This window comes from Furipterus horrens, unplaced genomic scaffold (assembly GCF_987537825.1).
Source record: "Furipterus horrens unplaced genomic scaffold, mFurHor1.1.pri manual_scaffold_2, whole genome shotgun sequence".
NCBI classification, from domain to species: Eukaryota; Metazoa; Chordata; class Mammalia; order Chiroptera; family Furipteridae; genus Furipterus; species Furipterus horrens.
The window spans coordinates 216,136,950-216,149,191 of record NW_028327172.1 but is presented as its reverse complement, the minus strand read 5'-3'; the positions used below and the strand labels follow the sequence as shown (position 1 = coordinate 216,149,191).

The 12,242-nt window shown below is 59.3% G+C and overlaps 1 protein-coding gene and 1 long non-coding RNA gene across 2 annotated transcripts in view; one reads left to right on the top strand and one right to left on the bottom strand.

The window, feature by feature from the left end:
- SH3TC1 (SH3 domain and tetratricopeptide repeats 1) overlaps positions 1 to 1,434 on the bottom strand; it is a 37,535-nt gene extending 36,101 nt beyond the window's left edge. The window contains exon 1 of the mRNA XM_090267122.1: positions 1,376 to 1,434. The gene's annotated coding sequence lies outside the window, so the exon portion shown is untranslated. The remainder of the gene's footprint in view (positions 1 to 1,375) is intronic.
- Positions 1,435 to 1,785: 351 nt separating this feature from the next.
- Positions 1,786 to 11,756, top strand: LOC150020394 (uncharacterized). Its single transcript, XR_016509131.1, has 5 exons — positions 1,786 to 2,225; positions 2,935 to 3,037; positions 8,006 to 8,273; positions 8,544 to 9,086; positions 10,467 to 11,756. It is a non-coding gene; the product is annotated as an uncharacterized LOC150020394 (long non-coding RNA).
- Positions 11,757 to 12,242: the final 486 nt, after the last annotated feature.

The window sequence follows — 12,242 nt, the reverse complement described above, 5'->3', positions numbered from 1 at the left end:
TTAGTGAACTTTATCCTGTAGACACGTGTACACGCGCAGGTCAGTACCCACGCTCTGTCTCCAAGCTCTGTCAGCCGAGAGGTCCTGCCGTGAAAGACCCCCGGTGGCAACCAGCGTGCCCGGAGCGCAGATGGGGCTCGGTCTCCACGGCCTTTCACTCTCCAGCCACCGAGGTCAGCACTCGGGGCACAAGGCTGATTCTAGGACGGGGGCCAGCACAAACGCAAGACGAGCCTGGCTTGCAGCACCAGAAAAGGAAGTGGGTGATGAATGAGTGAATGATGAACGAGGGAATAAGTGAAACCCCGCAGTGACAGGCTGCCCAAGGGACAACGGAGCCAGTGGACAGGACCCCCAACCGCCAAGGCTGGGGAAATCTGAGCAGCCAAACTCATCAGATTAGATTGTAACCCTGGTGGACAGTGAATACCCACGAGTCTGTCTGACGTACATAAACGGCGGGGCAAGTCAATGAGGTCCGGGAGCACCGTGCCTTGGGCCACGCCCACGGGGAGTTGAGTCTCACAGCCCCCGTGGGACTGGAAGGGAGGGTCCCCAGGCTCCCTGCACTTGTGGGGAAGCAGGCTCAGAGAGATGCCGCTTTGCCTGGGGCCACGGAGCTGCGCCCGCCCCCCACCCCACCCCCAGCTAGTGCAAAGTCCACAGCCAGGGTCCCAGACCATGCTGGCAGAGCCTCTCCCTCACTCCCTCCAAATCGGACCCTCGCTTCTCCCGGCTGCCCCCACCCTGCTGAAAAGCCACTCTCAGGCCCACCCCCGGGGAAGGAGGGCCGTTCCCAGGGCTGGGGACTTTGGCCCCTGGGGGACCTGGATGAGGACAGGGGAAGGAGGAGGAGGAGCAGAGACCCATCCCCCGTGCAGACCTCCTGGGAGAGGGATTGGAGGGGGAGGGAAGCCAGGACCCAGCTGGCCCCCCAGCCCAGGGCTCCTGCCCCTCTGCAGGGTCACCAGCCGGCCCCTGATGACCACGTGTGGACACGAGGCTGGCCCCAGCACAACACTCCTCTTGCAGACGGCTGCGGAGACAGGCCCAGCGGGGCAGACAATGTCACACCACTGCAGCCACTGCCGCCACTGCCTTCAGGGTCCTCACCAGGCCACCCCGACCAGACCCATGGGGAGGGGCCTCCCCACCTTACAGCTGCCACCTTGACAATGTTCAGCAGCATCTGCCAGGCCCTCCACCCCTTTCTCAGAAGTGGGGACACCAGGCTGGCCCTTCCTCAGCCACCTAAACCCAGGCCAGTTTTGGGATGCACCCCACCTGTCCCGACAGGTGACCCAGAGTGGAGCTTGGGGCTGGAGTGGGGGTAGCTCCTCTGGGGACGGACGCAGCCCAGGGATCTAGAACTTACCCTGCCAGGGGCAGACGCTGCCAAGAAAGGGGGGGAGGGTCCCCAGGGCCCCTCCGGACTCCGCAATGTGCAGCACAGAACCAGGACCCTCCAGGCTCCAATTGTGTGGCCTGAGCAATCGGCTGGGTCATTGGCTGCGCTCGTGGCCGCCCCGCCCCTCGGGGAAGGAGCCAAGTCTCCTGGACGACCTTTCTCCTCCTTATCTAGGGCCACCGGCCACGGGAAGTGTCAGCGTTCCTGGTCAGCATTCCGGAGCCGGCATTTCGGTGGAGGCAGCATTCCTGAGCAGGGCGGGGAGGAGCCAGCAGCCGCAGGGGGGCTGGCGGGGGTGGGGGCAGGGGGCCACCTAGTGTGCTGCGGATTGGTGACACCTGGGGACAGGTGCTGCACCCTGGTCGTCATGGGCCTCAGAGAGGAGGGGCTGGGCCCCTGGACAGCTGCTAGACCTTCCCCTAGCCGGGCTGGGCTGGTTTCCGTAGCGGGGCCTGGAGGGCAGCTGGCTGGAGCTCAGCAAACACTTACTGAGCACGTGCTGAGTGCAAGACCCAGGGTGACATCTGGAGGGGGCGCTCAGCAGACGTGCTCCGGTCTCTGCGCGGTGTCCAGAGAGCCGGCTTCCTAAACGTGCTCACAATGCGTCCCCTGGGGCGTCCTTGAAGTAACAGTGCCCAGAAATCGGGACTTCCAACTTGTTTCCAGGGAGTTCTTGTCATCCTGTTGTCGGCCCCTTGCACCACGGGGCTGGCCCTGCCACAGCGCGGGCGGGACCCCTCGAGTGTCCGGCAGGCGACTCCAGGTTCCTGACTCACGCAGGGGAAGTGTCACGGCGCGAGCCCAGGTGGAAATGAGAGTAAGTTATCAAAGCGGGGACCGGGCTGCACAGGAAGGGCCGCGGGAGGCAGGGTGGGGACGGAGCCTGGACTGGCAGCCCCCCGGGGCAGGTCTGGTCTGGACCCTGAGGGCTCAGCAGGCAAAAGCCAAGTACACGCCTGAGGAAAAGGGGGGCGGGCAGGCTCAGAGAAGAGCTGCCGTGCGCTTTGTCCTGAGGGTTTTATGTTTTCCATAGATGGGAAGTTTAGGGAGGGGGCTGGGGGCAGATCTCAACAGAACATTCATGAGCTTTCCGGGTGTGTCGTCCCGAATGCTGACGTGGAAGATGAGCGGATGGCGGAGCTGGGCCGTTCTCTGCTTAGTTTTACCTTCAGCTGGGACGCGCCTGGCTGTCCGCCTGACTAAAGCGATTTAAACCATCTGCTCTCAGGCCCTTCAGGGATGAGGGCAGGCCTTGCGATTCATTACCTGAAGGCTGATCGCTCAGCTGGTTCCCCCCTGCCCCCCACTCCCGTCAGCCAGGATCTCAGTCGCCTCCATCCGCTCTGAGGCCTGTTTGGTGACGGAGGGTAGCTGCCTGGTAGTTGCTCCGCAGTTCCGGCCTCTTGCCTCAGTTTCCTCATTCCACCTGCCAGGGAATTTAACTAGTGTCTTACTCACCTGCCTCGGTCAGGCAAGCGGGAGAGCCCCTGTGCTCCAGGGGCTTCTCCCACCGACTCTTCAAACAGGTGGGCAGAGCCACCTGCGGCCTGGGACCCCTCCGGCCCCTCCAAAGACCCTGAACCACCAGGAACGGGAACACTGCCACCACTACTGGCTGTGTGACTTCAGGTAAGTTTCTTAACCTCTCTGCGTCTCCCTTTCCTTATCTTTGGAGTCTGAGAAAAGTAGATATTTGACCACCTCATCGGTGTTTGTGGGGGTAGAGCTGTGACCCCACCTCCCTGGGCCTAGTGGAGGCCTAGTGGGGGGCCCAGCTGCCAAGCCCTGGTGCCCTGGAATTCCTGGAGCCCCCGCAAGCTCTTGGACAAGGTAGGCTGAGCTGTGGCCACACTCAGTGTCCAGGGGAGTGTGCTGGTCACTTGACCAGGGAAGCCAAGCCTGGGGGCTTGGACGTGGGTCGGTCCCGAGCTGCCATCACGAGGGGCCCTCCCCCAGGTCCAGGGCCTTCAGGGTGAAACTGGAAAAGCTGGTGTTCGTGATACTTGTCACCTACCAGACGCAATGAGCAGAGGCAGGGACTGAATCTTTATGGCGCTTCATTCAGATGGTCGGCGCTCTGAGAAGATGGCGGGTTTGTACCCTAACAGGCCGTCTTAAATCCCAGTATAAATGGGCCCTTTTTATAAGGAGAAGGAAAGTGCGGGGAAGGGGTCTGGAATTCAGGGAAAAGGTTAATTGGATAAAAGCTGCAGCATTCTTTCTTCTGTGTCCTGGGCGGTGGCCCTTGTGCCCTGGGCGGTGGTCCCTGTGTCCTGGGCACAGTCACCTCACCCTGGAGCACAAAGGCTCAGGTACCGTCTTCATTGCTCACGGTCCTCCTGAAGCACAAGGTGGTCTCCGGGAGTCAAGATGGGTCCTACCTCCAGGTCCTGAAACAATCGCTTTTACATGTATTGATTTCTAAGCTGATTAGCTGTTCCCTGAAACTAAAATTGCCCAACATTTGCGCCCCCATCAGGGGGGCTGGGGGCCTTCCCCTGAGCCCTCTGGTTTCAAGGGCTGCAACTGCCCAGCCAGGTCTGTGCCATGATCCTGCTTCTAGCTGTGGAGACCTGGGCCCTGGGTCGCCCAGCAACCGGGACAGAATCTACCCCTGGAGGTCTCCAGGCGGCGTCCCACTGTGGGATTGGTTTCCCACTGCTGATTTTGTGCTGGAGATTCATCCTTTCGTGGGGCCGAGCTGTGTCCAGAGCCCATAGGGTTTTTTAAAAAGATTTTATTAATTTTATTTCTAGAGAGTGGGAAAGGGAGGGAGAAAGAGAGGGAGCGAAACATGGATGTGTGAGAGAAACATTGACCAGGTGTCTCTCACGCCCCCAACAGGGGACCTGGCCCCAAACCCAGGCCTGTGCCCTGAGCAGGAATCGAACCAGCAACCCCTCGGTCTGCAGGAGAACAGCCAACCCACTGAGCCACACCGGCCGGGGCTGGAGCCCTGAATTTTTAATCCCAGGTCCATTGCAGACAATGCACAGCTCCCTCTAGTACTCAGCGCCCCATCTGCAAACAGAGGGGCTGGGCTGGGAGCTCTCTGCGGGTCAAGGTCACAGAGGAACCTCTGCACTTGTCCCACGTGGTCCTGGCACAGGGGGGAGAGGAGCAAGAGGCCACCTCTCCTTTCTCTTCAGGCCACAGCTCCTTCCCGGCCTCAGCAGCCTCACACTCGCCACCTTTGACCGCACTTTGCTGGGCTCAGGATTCATGCAGGAAGCGCACGGTATCCATGTAAGAAATGTCCCAACAGTAGAGAATTTTTATGAGTTTATTTGAGCCAAACCGACAACAATTGCCGGGAAGCAGAATCTCAAACGCATTGAGAGAATAATCCGAAAATGGCTGTCTCACCCCTTATTTTATGCATCAGAATCAAAGGAGAGGAAGGGAGGGGGTTACGGGAAACTCACTGGTGATAGATTAGGGAGGGGGGGAAAGCGAAGAAGGACGTGGCTGAGACTGGAGAAAATGTGAAGTGGAGAGCGAACTCTGCCTCCCCACTGGGGGCGCAGCGCGTGAGCAGCGAACGTTGCAGCACAAGGGGCGTGCGGAGACCAGGCTGCAATGAGGGGCTGGCGGGGGGCGGGGGGCGGGCAGTGTGCCCTGAGGGGTCCGGAGAAAGGAAATTATCTTGGCATTCCAGAAGTATGTTATCGTAGCACAAAAAGAGGACAAACTCAGGCAAGGTCAAGGTTGACCTCTGTCTGGGAAGCTGCTGGCCGAGGACATGACCGCCTGCCATGGCTGGTTTTCAGTTAAGGAGCATTAATGTCAGCCCGGTCAGCTGGTTCCGTGCCCGGTCGGGGGCACGAACGGGAGGCAGCTGAGCGATGTTTCTCTCTCACGTGGATGTTTCTCCCCCTCGTTCTCCCTCCCTTCCCCTCTCTCTAAATATAAATAAATAAATAAATGAATAAATAAATAAATAAATAAAATCTTAAAAAATAATAAAATCAATAAATATATATCCTCGGGTGAGGTTTGAAAAAAAGTTTTTATCTCAGCCCATCCCGTGTGGGTACCTGAGTTTCTAGGGCCAACCATGCGGGACCCCCCGAGCGTGGCAGGTTTTGGCTAGGGTCCCTTTTTGTCCACAAGGGCATTCTTGCTGTGGGTGATGAGACGCGCACATCACCTGGCCTTCGGGGCTGCTGTGGAGCCAGAACTCCCTTCAAAACAAACAAATCACCTAAGCCTAAACTTACTGCCTTAGCTTCTTAAAGACTATTTTGGAAATTGTGCTTAAAAAGAAAAGACATGAGCATCTTTTTTCTGCCAGCTGTGACCTTTCGTCCCAGTCGGAGCCTGAATGTCTGGGGCCTTCTCGAGGAGTTCCCTACACATGGAGGAGCCAGGGTGAGTGACACAGTGCAGGGGCTGGTGGCCCTGAGGGACCTGCAGGAGCACTCTGAGTGAAGCTGACCCAGAAGCAAGAAGATCCTAGAAAATGACCGTGTGTTGCCAGGCAGACCTCCAGGACCAGCTTTGCATCAAATGGATGGGCTTTGTCATAAATGGGCCAAAGAGAAGGCTGTGACCTGCAGGCCAGGCAGGGACAGGCGTGAGACCATCCGCAGCTCCCCATATGAAAAGGAGGTCGGGCCACATCCCAAGGCCACCAGGACATGAACTTGATTCTGAATCAGTCTCAGGGGTTGTCCCCACCAAGCCCCGGGCCCACCCAGGCCCACGGGGCAGGAGGAAGGTCTGGACAATGACTGGCTGGTGGCAGAATACACGTGACTCTCAACTGTTCTCCAGGCATGCGGGAGGAATTTCACAATGTCACCGCCGATGGCGACCTGTTGCTGCTTTTGAAAGTGCTCTTTAGAGGAAAAGCGTCGGACAGAGAACATGGAACATCGGCCGCGCTCATCAGGCCGCTGTGGTCGGGCGACTCTGTGTTTGCTGTGCTTTCTGGACGTCATGTTTATCATCAGAAGATGATTATTTTTGTAATCGGAAAAAAATGTGATCCGTGTGAAAATACAAACCTTCCTGTGGGTGCAGGGTTATAAACGGAAGTGTTTCTGAGTCAACGTCTGAGCCAAGGCCACAGGCCCCCAAAATCCAGGCTCCTGGGCCTCTGATCCCCTGATTCTGCCCCACCCCCCAGGTGGCCATTGTTAGGGCGCTGCCACCTGCTCACAGTGTGTCTCCCTGCGAAGCCCCATTGTGAACAGTCACAGGAGGCCAGGGGCGGTGGCAGTCCTCTCCCAGGGTGACTTTGAGCAAGTCCCTCCCTCTCTGGGCCTTGGTTCCCCTTCCCACGCTGCTCAGCCCAAACCCGGAGGAGCGGCTCCCGCCCACCACTGCCCTCTAGTGGGAAACAGGACGACTGACCACGACCCGCTCCAGGGCCTTGTGGGTAAGACACCTGTGGGTGACTTCAGTGAAAGCACCTGGAGGACAGGTTCCCAGAGAGCCATGACCTGGGCTCCCCCGGCTCTCCCCACACACCAGATCCTCGGTTCTGAACCATGGAACAGCGATGCCCACAGAAGAATGTCCAGCTTCAGGAAAGTCTTCGGAGCTTATTTGAGCCAAACCGATGACAACTGCCAGGAAGTGAAACCTCAACAAATTGAGAAAAGGCTCCGGAAGTCGGCAGCTTTGCAGTTCGTCCCACCCACTAGAGTCCGAGGAGGAGATACGAGGGGTCCCATGAAACCCGTGGGTGGGCGGCCAAGGGGGCGGGAGGAGGCAAAGCCCGGGGATCTCGGAGGGGAGGTAGAAAGTCAGCCGGAGAGACAGACACGCACCTCTCTCTCGTGGGCGGGTGCCGGGCAGCTAACAGGACGGAGCTGGGGACGGTGTGTGGGCAGCAGGACAGTGGTGTGGTCCCCGCCCCGGCGCGTGGTTGTGCCTGCGAGGGGCCTGGGCCAGGGGGCTGTGACATTTCAAAGGAACGTCCTCTCAGAGGCACAGACAGCAAGGTCGGAGGCGTGTTATCCTGGGTGTGCGAGGGCTCTGGGCAGTTTCAAAGGGGAAGACTGACCTTGGTCAAGGAAGCTGCAGGCCCCCACGTGACTGCTCACCGTGGCCCGCCTTTGGTTAGGAGTTTTGATGTTCGTACCATCCTGTGTGGGGACACTGGTCTCCGGGTTTGTGAGGTCCACCTGTGGTGCTCCCCTGAGCGTGCCAGGTTTACTACGTGGCCCCTTTCTCGTCCACAGTATTAGTCCTTTAATGAGGTCCCTTGTCTGTAAGACCAGGGTGCTGCTCACCGTCAGGGAACACTGGGATGGGGGAGGGGCACGAAAAAGCAGGCTTCACAGGTGGGGCTCATGACCAGTCTCCTGAAAGCCCACCCCAAAGTCACTTCAAGGCCTAGAGGCATCAGGAGGGTCCGGTCCTGCTCTGTGAGGCTCAGGCCAAGAGCTGGTCTCACTGCCAGAGATGTTGCCTCTGAGGCCCTTGCTGGGCGTGTCCCCAAACTGTCATGGGTAAGTGGGGACACAGGAAACTGGAGTCACGTGGCTAGGAGAGTCTGGTGGATTCTGGCCTGCTGGGGGCCTTGCTCCTGCGTGACCTGGTTTCTCTGGGCCCCAGTTTCCTTCTTGACCTGAGCTTTCTTCCTAGGCTCCTGCAGCGGAACGAGACTGGATTGCATTGTGACCCCCCAAAAGACATGCTCAAGTCCTAACCTTATTTGGAAATAGGGCCTTTGCAGGTGTGACTAGTGAATCTGAGGGCCTGCTGGATGTGGACGGGCCCTAAAGCCAAGGACATGTGTCCTTATAAGAGGAGGAGGTTGACACACGTGAAGAGGAGAAAGCCACGTGGAGACAGGGCAGAGATCGGAGTTACGCAGCTGCAAGCCCAGGAAGCTGGGAGTCCCCAGAAGCTGGTGAGGCAGGAGGAATCCCTCCCCAGGGCTGTTGGGGACCACCGCCCCCCAGCACCTTGATTTCAGGCGTCTGCCTCCAGAACAGCGAGAGGACAAGTTTCCGCTGTTCGGTCCTGCAGTCCCAGGAAACTTGTCCTTGTCACTGCTCCAGAGGTCCCAGAGCAGGTGGCGTCTCTCACCCACAGCACGGGGCCTGCAGTGAGAAGGCGCCACCTCTGAGCCTGCCCTCCCCTCCCTCATCCTGACTCATCCTCTGTTCTTGCTGCACAGTCACATTTCACGACAAGAACGGCTCTCTGAGCGCCAGCCAAACGCCCAAGTCTGGCCGAGAGCGAGTCACTTCCAGCTTTGGTCCCCAGGCTGTGTGCTTCGTCCATCACTCGGAAAGAACCATCTTGGGATTTTCTGTGATGACCAGGCATCGCCAAGCCCTCCGAGCTAACTGGGCAGTTGAAAGGATGGCACAGACTTGGCCATCACAGAGAGTCGCTGTGTATCTGCCCCACGTCGGCACGTGTTCCGTGTCACCTGCCTGCAGAACTCTGCTGAACCGTGGCCGTGGGTGACGCTGAGCCTGGGCCAGACACAGCTGCGCCATCCTGGTGTGTGGCCCTGTGCTCAAGGGAGCGAGGCTCCAAGATGTGAGTCACATGTTGTTTTGACTCCTGGTTTCACGTGGCTTGGTTTAAATTATTGAGTGGTTGGAAAGATCCCACAATGAAATCATATTTCGTTGGAGTCTCCATTTGGCTGTGAAGTAACTCCACTTCTGGGCCGTCTTTGGAGGTGAAGGAAGGACAGAGGAAGCTGCAGGTTGGCGAGAGAATGCCTGGAGGTGCCCCGGGTTATTCAGGGGCCCCGGGCACCGTCGGCCTCCCAGGGCCGCCGTGCACCTGCGACTGGCAAGCTTTCTGCACAGCTGGGTTCTCAGGGTGATACCACTCTAGACCAGGCCCCAGGTAATCCTGGCCACGCTATGCGCTCCGTAGCAGAAGCCATCTGCAGGAGGCCTCAGCAGGCACGGGGCAAGGTCAGGAGTGTCGGGAAGGGGCTCAGGGGTCTCACCGCTTTTATTTGGTTTGCTGAGGGGCATCGGAGGGAACCACAGTGGGCACGTGCTGACCACACTTCGCCGGGTACTCCCCTCTGTGCTGGAGATGTCAGCATGCGCTGGAGACCCTGGGTTGCGCCGGGAACCCCGGGATGTGCTGGAGACCCCGGGATGCCCTCGAGACCTCATCATGAGATGGACCCAGTCCCACCTGGAGGCCTGACCTCAGGTGAGGGAGCCAGGCAGGGGACAAATGACAAGACTATGAGTGATGTGGCAGTGACAGTCAGGCCTTGGGAGCAGAGGTGACCTGTGCCTTAGCTGAGGGCTTGGGGCGTCCTCTGACTGGGGGGCCTGCAGCGAAGTCCAGAGGGTGAGGCTGGGCCATTCCCAACAGCCCAGGGGACAGCGGGAAAGGTTCAGGCCCCGTGGGGCAGGCTCCTTGGACTGCACTCCTCACCCCCAACCCCGGCCTCTGTCCTGTGGCCAGGCCTCCCGAAGGCCCCGAGGGGGTGACCACAGGTCCAGGAGGGGCCACAGTGCTCTCCCCAGAAAGACCCAGCTGCACGTCCCAGCAGCTCCACTTGGCAACAGCTCGCGTTTGAGTAGAGGCCTCGGTTTCCGCAGCTGTAAAATGGGACAGAAGTGGTGGCGATGACGATGATGATGGAGGTTGTCCGGCACAGCTGGGCCCAGGGCACAGCAGTCCTGGGCCGGTCCTGGGCATCCTCCTCAGGTGCAGTTTTGTACGGACCCTCGGCCCCATCCACGGGAGCAGGAGTCTGGCCCTGGGGTTAGACCACACTCGGCGCCCAGGCTCCTCCGCCTGACGTAAGCGGTCCCTGGCCCGCAGGTCCCCGCCCCGCTCCCTCCAGGCTCCTCCTGCCGCGGCCTAAGGAAACCCTCGTAAATCCCCTCCTGGGCAACGCTGTGCGGTGGGCGCTGCTGCCACCCCAACCCCCCCGCCCCACACTCATCACCCTTCTCTTCCCATGACCGTCAAGCCTCCCAAAAGGGCAGCACACATTTTCAGGACAAGTGACCCTAATTGTGAAGCAATCTGCAAGCCCGCGGAGCAGTGACAGGTGCCTGAGTTTGTCCCAGGGGGGACATTTGTCACAGAAAGAATTATCTTCCTACAGGTCACTGGACTCATTTCTTAGGGAGCCTCACCTGGCACAGCCCAGGCAGAACTGTTCTGCGAAGACACGCCGTGATGGCTGTGCCTTTAAACAAAGCAGGAGGGTGTATGCCCTTACCAATGCTGGGAAAAACATCTACTTGCATTTATTATTTTTGTGTTTTATGATCACCTTTGAGTTCCCAGAAACGGACCCCCAGAATTCTCACCTGGTGCTCACAAGAGAGCAGAGTTTGCGCGAGGAGGAGGACTTGACCCTGGCCGCCACTGGGCCCGGAGTCTGCGGGGCCCTTCCTGTATTCTCCCCCCACTGCACCCCGGAACAACCTGCACCCCACTGAGAAGAGGTGGGGGGTGGCACTCTCGCCATCCTCTCCTGGCTTCCTGCTGGCACTGGGCAGGCCCCCGGTGGGCCCCGGTGCTCTGACATCACACCCCCCCGCCAAGGCCCTGGGCGCAGGTTAGAACCAGCAGAGCACCAGTCCACAAATCGGGGTGTTGTGGGGGGAACGCCACCCCCCAGTTCCTCCTAATCCCTACGGTGGGCGGTGTGGCGTGAGCGCAGCAGAAGCAGCCGGCCCAGTGCCTGGGGCCTATTGAGGCCCATCCCAAGGGGCCAGTGCTGCGGGGTGGGGGACCTCTCTAGGGAACACAGTCTGCCCTTCCTGCTCCGGAGCTTTCCCAGGGTGAATCTCCCAGCCGGTACGATACATGGCCAGAGCCCTGCTTCAGGGTCGTGGGAAGTACTAAACCAAACAAAACATGTCGTCACCCCATAAGGGCAAGAGAGCCACCACTGCCCAGGACACCTGCCTGAGAGAGGCCTGAAAGGACCCCCAATGAAACGAGATGGGGGGGTGCCCCTGTGGAGAGGTACCCTAGGCACTTGACGTGGAAGGGGCAGGGCTGGCCCCTGCACCACCCTCCTGGGGCGGCCTGAGTTACTTAGGGCATCTTCTGTCTGCAGGAGGTGTGACCGAGGCAGGAGAGAGGGCACCAGGCAGGAAGGGAAGCTCCTACTGCCCGGGCCCCTCCAGTGACTCTTCCCACCAAGGTGCCTCGTCCTCTCGATGCGCTTTTAATAAAGGTCGGAAAGATCTTGGTTGGACTCTTAGCCTGGCCGGGGCCTCCTCTGACCCCCCTCACCAGGGCCCACTGGAAAGCAGGTGGCAGCGTTGGCCACAGCAAACCACGTGACTTGTGAAACTGACTTGTCTGTTTTCTGCACTGGGACGGTGCCCGGTGCATTAACGGTGTTAAGTGTGGTGGGTGGAGAGGTGGACGGAGGGGAGGTGAGGGAAGGCGTCTGTCTCTTAAGGGCCGGTGATGGCACCTGCATCTCCCTCGTCTGTTTCAATAATAATTATTACGTCACTATGGAGCCTGACTTTTTGCCAGGCATTGGGCAGTGTTTTACTTGAATCAGTCACTTATCCTGCTAACAACCCTATGGGGCAGGTACTGTGGTTTGAAGAAACTGAGGCACAGAGACGACAAGCAAGTGGCCCGAGGTCACACCTGGGAAAAGAAGCAAACCAACCAGTCCGGGCGGGCCTCACGCAGGAGGAAGTTGGAGCAGGCCTGCCCCCACTGCAATCGCCTGGCTGGGGGCCAGCTGAGCGAGGGCAGAGGGGGCGCAGCACGGCCACAGGACTGGGGACAGGCCCCTTCCCTGCCACTTACCTGCTGGGTGACACGGGGAAGGACCTCCTTGGGCCTTAGGTTCTGCCCTTGGGAAAGAACGTGCTGGAACTGCTGGGACTCCCTGCCCGACCCC